General features: G+C 30.2%; 1 protein-coding gene across 2 annotated transcripts in view; it reads right to left on the bottom strand.

The window, feature by feature from the left end:
* Positions 1-6,000, bottom strand: part of LOC108971891 (short neuropeptide F-like) — a gene marked incomplete at its 3' end in the record, with an annotated part of 181,317 nt that overhangs the window by 85,721 nt on the left and 89,596 nt on the right. For both annotated transcript variants that reach the window (XM_018938222.1, XM_018938223.1), the window contains 1 exon segment: positions 2,346-2,389.

Below are 6,000 nucleotides of genomic sequence, written 5' to 3'. Positions count from 1 at the left end.
TTAAAAAAGAAAAAAAAATAGAAGAAAATAGAAGAAAATCCCGAACGAACGATAAAGTCCGAAAAAAAATTTAAGAAAGTATAGTGGTAAAATGAATAACCGTTTTGCTCTATTGAAGGTTAGGTATTGACATCTATAGTTTTTAAGAAAACTGTCAATGTAATCGGGCTCGTTAACAAATAACCATTGAATAATAAATCATATTTTTTATTTTCTTCTAATGACCAAAAATTCTGGATTCTAGCGAATTTTATTGGGTTAGATAAGCTTAACAAAAATTAATCAAATAATCACTAAGATCCCTTACAGTATGAGCATTTCGATTATTATGATAGTATTGAAATTTTTTATAAGAATTAATTATAACCGAACTTCAAATAACATGACAAATATCATGAACACAACGTGTTCATAAATATTTTCATACATACATACATTGTCATTCATTCACTCCTGGCTCACATCAGTTCGCATTTATTAGTTAAGTAGAAATATAGCCTTAAGTTGCACACACTTTTTTGTCAATGAACTCTTTTGTGTAACCTTTTGTGCACACCTAATGCAGTACAACTATTTCCTTGCATACTGGAATTCAATAACAATAAATTGTTAAATTACAACAACCACAAAACTTATGCCATTTGAAGACACCTGTTACTAACGTCTTATCTATCAATTCACAGTTGACTAAATTTCAATAAATATTTACACACTTTCACTTGGCAAACTTTTGAACAGGTGTTTATCACGTGAAACTTGGTAGAACAACAAAAGCGAATTATGATTTTACCCAGTAGACCGAAATTGCAGATATTAATGAAAATCAAATCTAGGATATTGTAGTCAAATTGCATAGATTTATGTTTCGATATTAAACATTAAATAGAAAAAGTAGAAATAAACGTATAGCAACGATAGATTGAACAGGATTATATACCATGTTCCTACCAAAAATTTGAAACGATTAGATTACACTTTATCTATTTCTTAAACTATAACGGCATGGTTACACCGTTGGAGATTTATATAACATGTATTTTTGATTAGCCGTACGAAGCAATGGCTTCTCTTTCTCCCCACAACTTTATTAGATCGGCTTCAGCAGCCTCACTCCACAATACTATCCTTTTTTGATGATATTTTCTGCCATTTTCACATATTTACCTAATATTTCTTTAATTTTTTGGTTTTTACTTTAGTTTTACTTTTGAAAGTCCGTTTTACTATCAAATTGATACACAAAAGTGCGACAAATTATTTAATGTTCTTGGGTTTATATCACAATATTTCGCCTAACAAAAATAAATATTTTAACTAATTTAATTTTCATTGCAACTAATATCTCTAATATATAGTGTAAAAAATATTTTAATTATTTTATCAAACTTTTGACCATAAACCAACAATACGAATACTCTATTTATTTTACAGTGTATATATTATTATTTTATATTTATATATTATATTTATCACCTAACTCTTAATATCCAAATCCATCTTTTACTACAACTTTTTTTCTCATTTTCATTTGCAATTTTTTTGCATTATTTAGTGCTGACTGGGTAGTCACTTTAAATTATTTGTATTTGTGTTTGCAACTTTTGACTTTGAAGGCTGAATTCATTGTCATTATAAACTTTATTTGAGCGACTTGAGCAAACTAATATGCGAAGTGCACTGATGACCATCGAAAATCAATTTGATGAATAGGCTGTCAAAAAGTTTGTCCTACAAGATATTTGAGTGATTGCAAAGGCTATTAACTTACGTAATAATTTATAGATGGATTTTTGTTTAAAATTTCTTTATTATTCGTTCTATATTTTTAAACTCATTTAAATAGCTAGTTAACAGGCTTAATTTAATTTAGGCTCCGACTGAACTGAGTTAAAATTTTTCACTTAATAACACTGGTATTATTTTTCTGTCAAACAAAGTTGTTTCTTAACTGAAGTTTGAAAAATGAATATTAGATGGTGTTTGATAAAGAGTCAATTACTTAAAATATAGGATGAATTAACAAATAGAATTGCAGTGAATTGCAATTTGTCTCCAGAAGCATAAAATAAAAATAAGAAGAAATATTTTAAAGTTTTTTAAGCTGGTGGAAAAGAGGTCACACAAAAATATTATTAACATTTAAGATAACTATTAGTAACTAACTAATGTAGAAATACTCTTTGAAATACTCAATGCTTATTACATAAATATCAATCAGTAATGCAAAAAATAATTGTTTCTGTTTTATAAGGCACATATTTCTTTATTGAGATCGAAGAAATGATTTCAAATAATAATAATTTTATTTAATATTTTGTTTTTTTGAATTTATGACTTCTACTCACCACTTTATAACTTTATGTTTACTCAGAAGATGATTATTTGTATGCTAGAATGAAAAATAAAAAAGTTTATTGCAACAAGATTTATATTTTTAGCAGTTGTGATAAATTTTTGCTTTTATTTATTTTATTTAAACGATAAATAAACTATCACCTAAATTAAAAATTAATTTTTTTTTATAGAAATTATAGAAATATATCTGACCCTTGTGTGAAATTTGAAATTTATTTTTTCTTCAATTCAGCTTTCGATAAATTATTTGTCTGGGAATAACAAGTTCAATCAGCTCCAACAGTTTATTTTTAAATTTTTTTTTCCAAAACTACGTTTTTAATTGAGTGATTCATTGAAGAAAATGATCTGATTACTATCAAAATGTTCGTCATGTTCCTTATATAGTTCCCTTTAAGATAAGATAAATAAATGAGGATTGCTGCGTATTTTCTTAAGTTTGTATAATAATTGTATTATTATGTAAGCTTTTATAAAAAAAAAAAAAAAAAAAAAAATGAGGATTGTATAGCGACCTAAGGTCTATTGTGCCCTCTTCTAAATCAAAAAGGCTCATATAGTCCTAGCATATTCATAAAGTCCTAGCATATTGATACTGCTAAGTGCTAGTGAGGCGATGTGAATCCTCTTTGGAAACATTGGTCCAAGGGCCTCTATCCTGCGTCTGCAGACTGCTTTCCTGTCAATTAGCAGGAATTTCGGAGTTTCAGGCTTCCTATCGCAGTACCGGCAGTTTGCACAAGGAGCTAGCGATGTTGGAAGATACAGTAGATTTTTTTTAATTACCAATAATTGATTTGTTTTTACATGGAAACCGATAAAAAAATACAGATTTTTTCCCGTAAGCCGCATTTTGAGAATTTAGTTTGTTATACATATGTTATAATAATTCGTTTAAATTATACCAAATTATTTATTATTTATTCATCCCAATTTTATATCGACATTGTAAAAATGTTTTTGTTTTATCGATTTTTGCTTTGAGACTTTTTTATCAATTGGCAACATTCCTCAAAGTAAGCTTCAATTCAAGCTTTTTTTAAGTTTTATTAATTAACTAAATCATATTGTTTCTTAGTTTCATAATTTGGGTGTTTGCATTTAAACAATGTGTAACAAGTGGTATCATCTTTGTGTTAAAATAACGCAGCTTTGCACCAAACAATTCTAACACGTACGTTTAGTTTTCACTGTGCTGTCGCTCTATACTTACTTTCACAAAAAAAAAAACACAATTCATATATGTACATACATATCGTGTTCATAGTATATCTATATTACATTCACGAAAATAGCTCAAGAACAAAAACTTCTTTAATATAAACATTTTAAACTTCCCATTTTTATATTAAAATTGAAAATATTTTTGTGTGCAGAAATGCACTCAACCAGTCACGGACAGACGCATGAACTGTTGAACTCGTTACCTTAACTGCCGGCTTGTTTGACAGACTACACGTTGTTTTTGTATATGCCTTTCGGGAGTTCAGTTTTATTATGGATTGTGTAAGCGCCTAAAAGTGAGCCAACGGTTTATTAATTACAACATGCCGTTTAGCGTGCATGTGAGAATTTCTATTTAAACACACATGCATAAATACATACACATATGCATGTGCAGAATGGTGAATGGTTAGGCAGAATATTAAAAAATAACTTTCGACTCAAACGATATATTATTAGGGTGGTCAATCTTAATGATTTGCTTTTTCATTTAATGAAGGAAGTTTACGTGTGAAGCTTTCAACTGCAAGTAGATATTTCCTTTGAAACATTTTTATTAATAACATTAGCTGGAGAAATTAATTTTTGGACTAAAATTCTTTAAATAATTGAGCTGAAGCTGAAGTTGTGGAACATCGATTATGAAATCTCAAAGGAATATTCAGAAGAGATTTTAATTGATCTGTTTACCGTTTACGTAGTTCACATTTATGTGGCCTTCAGCTCATTCCTCAACAAAAGACCATCACCAAGCGCGAACTGTTACTGTGTGTCTAAATTTGGATTCGAAAACTGCGACTTCAGAATCAAAATAAATCTATCTTCGAAAGCCAATACAAGTTTTAACTCAAATATTTAAACATCTTATACACTTTGCCACCTAAGTCCAAAAGAAATGAGCAAGCTACGGTAAAAAATGGATATGTGATCAAATTTGATCCGGAATGACAAAAACGTATTCACGTATTTTTGTGCTCCCACAAACAAAAGCAGTCAAATTTTAATTAAATTTTCAATACACTTGTCATAAACCTCAATTGAGATGGACTGCAGTGACTTTAGCGAATGACTGTTGCTTCTATAGACTCATAACCCGAAGCTGATTTTCATTTATGAAACAAAAAAGTTTGACCAAAACGGAAACAGAAAAATGTCTCGTTTCGTGTTTGGCAAAAAGTCAGTCCCAATCAAGCTAGAATGTATCGGTGAATTACTGTGATGAAAATCCATGAATTTTCTGCTCACAAATCCGATCGTTTACCAAGAATTGCTTCACGTAGAGACCTCAAAACTGTCAAATTCTAGCCAGTTGTTGATCGTTTGAGAATGTGGAATGAATTCATGGTGCAGCACATCACAAAAATCAACAAAAAACATATACATCATGTTGATTTTTAACCAATATAAAGTATTAACAAAAATTTTAACTAAACATTAACGAGAATATTAACGATCCATAAGAGTTGTTGAGATCCCCTCCAATCTCACTGAAGTCAACAAGATGATTTTAACGCATGAAACGATCGAAACAGAGGTCGACTCCCATGAAGTGAGATTTGGATGACTTTTACAAAATTTCCACCAAACTCGTTGTTAAATGGTGGAAATAAATGAGATGCAATGTTCTACCGAATTTTACTTGACGAACGTGACTGTTAAAAATTTCTTAAATTACGATTAATCTCTTTAGAAGCGCAACAGTTAAAAATAATTAAACGGAGAGAATATATTATTGTTTGAAATGGCACAGTACAAAAATTTAACAATTGGATTCAAACATGTAATCAATTTTATAGCTTGCATATCTATAAAGGCTTCCCAAGGGTAGAATTTGCCCGTAGTAAGGTATGCCTGCCGTAAGAGGTTACTTAAATCTAACATGCACTTTGTCTGTAATTTTCTTGCCTCGAAATTACAGCATAGAAATAGTGATATAACACTCAGCTTGAACTGGTATTATAGAATTTGAAAGCGATTCCTACTAATAAAAAGACATTTGAAGTTCAAGCGACAAGTGTCGCCAGTGGTTGAGTTTGATGGGTGTTTAAATGGTAGTAGAAAAAGCTATAAGGTCTGACAGTAGACTTAAATCTGGTATCACGGGGAACAGTTAGCTCTTGCAATTCGCTCCAATCTGCTCTTTGAGAAATTATCAAATTTCATACTCTGAACAGAGCGTATTACGTGTGCCGCGATGTTTCTCATATCCAAAAGAAAACTTCAGAGACCCTATAAATAAGGTATACAGTTTATAAATTATCAGTATCACGAGCTGAGTCAGTTTGGACATTTCTGTCTGTTTGGCCATCTATAAACACATGAGATATCGATCTAAGACTTTAGGCATGTTCCTGCTCTCTAAGAAGTACTCATTTTTAGCAACTGCCGCTGTCCGCCCAATATAGCATATAGCTGTCATGC

The sequence above is a fragment of the Bactrocera latifrons genome, unplaced genomic scaffold (genome assembly GCF_001853355.1).
Source record: "Bactrocera latifrons isolate USDA-ARS-PBARC rearing strain unplaced genomic scaffold, ASM185335v1 scaffold_363, whole genome shotgun sequence".
NCBI lineage: Eukaryota > Metazoa > Arthropoda > Insecta > Diptera > Tephritidae > Bactrocera > Bactrocera latifrons.
This window is presented reverse-complemented; position numbering and strand designations above follow the sequence as displayed.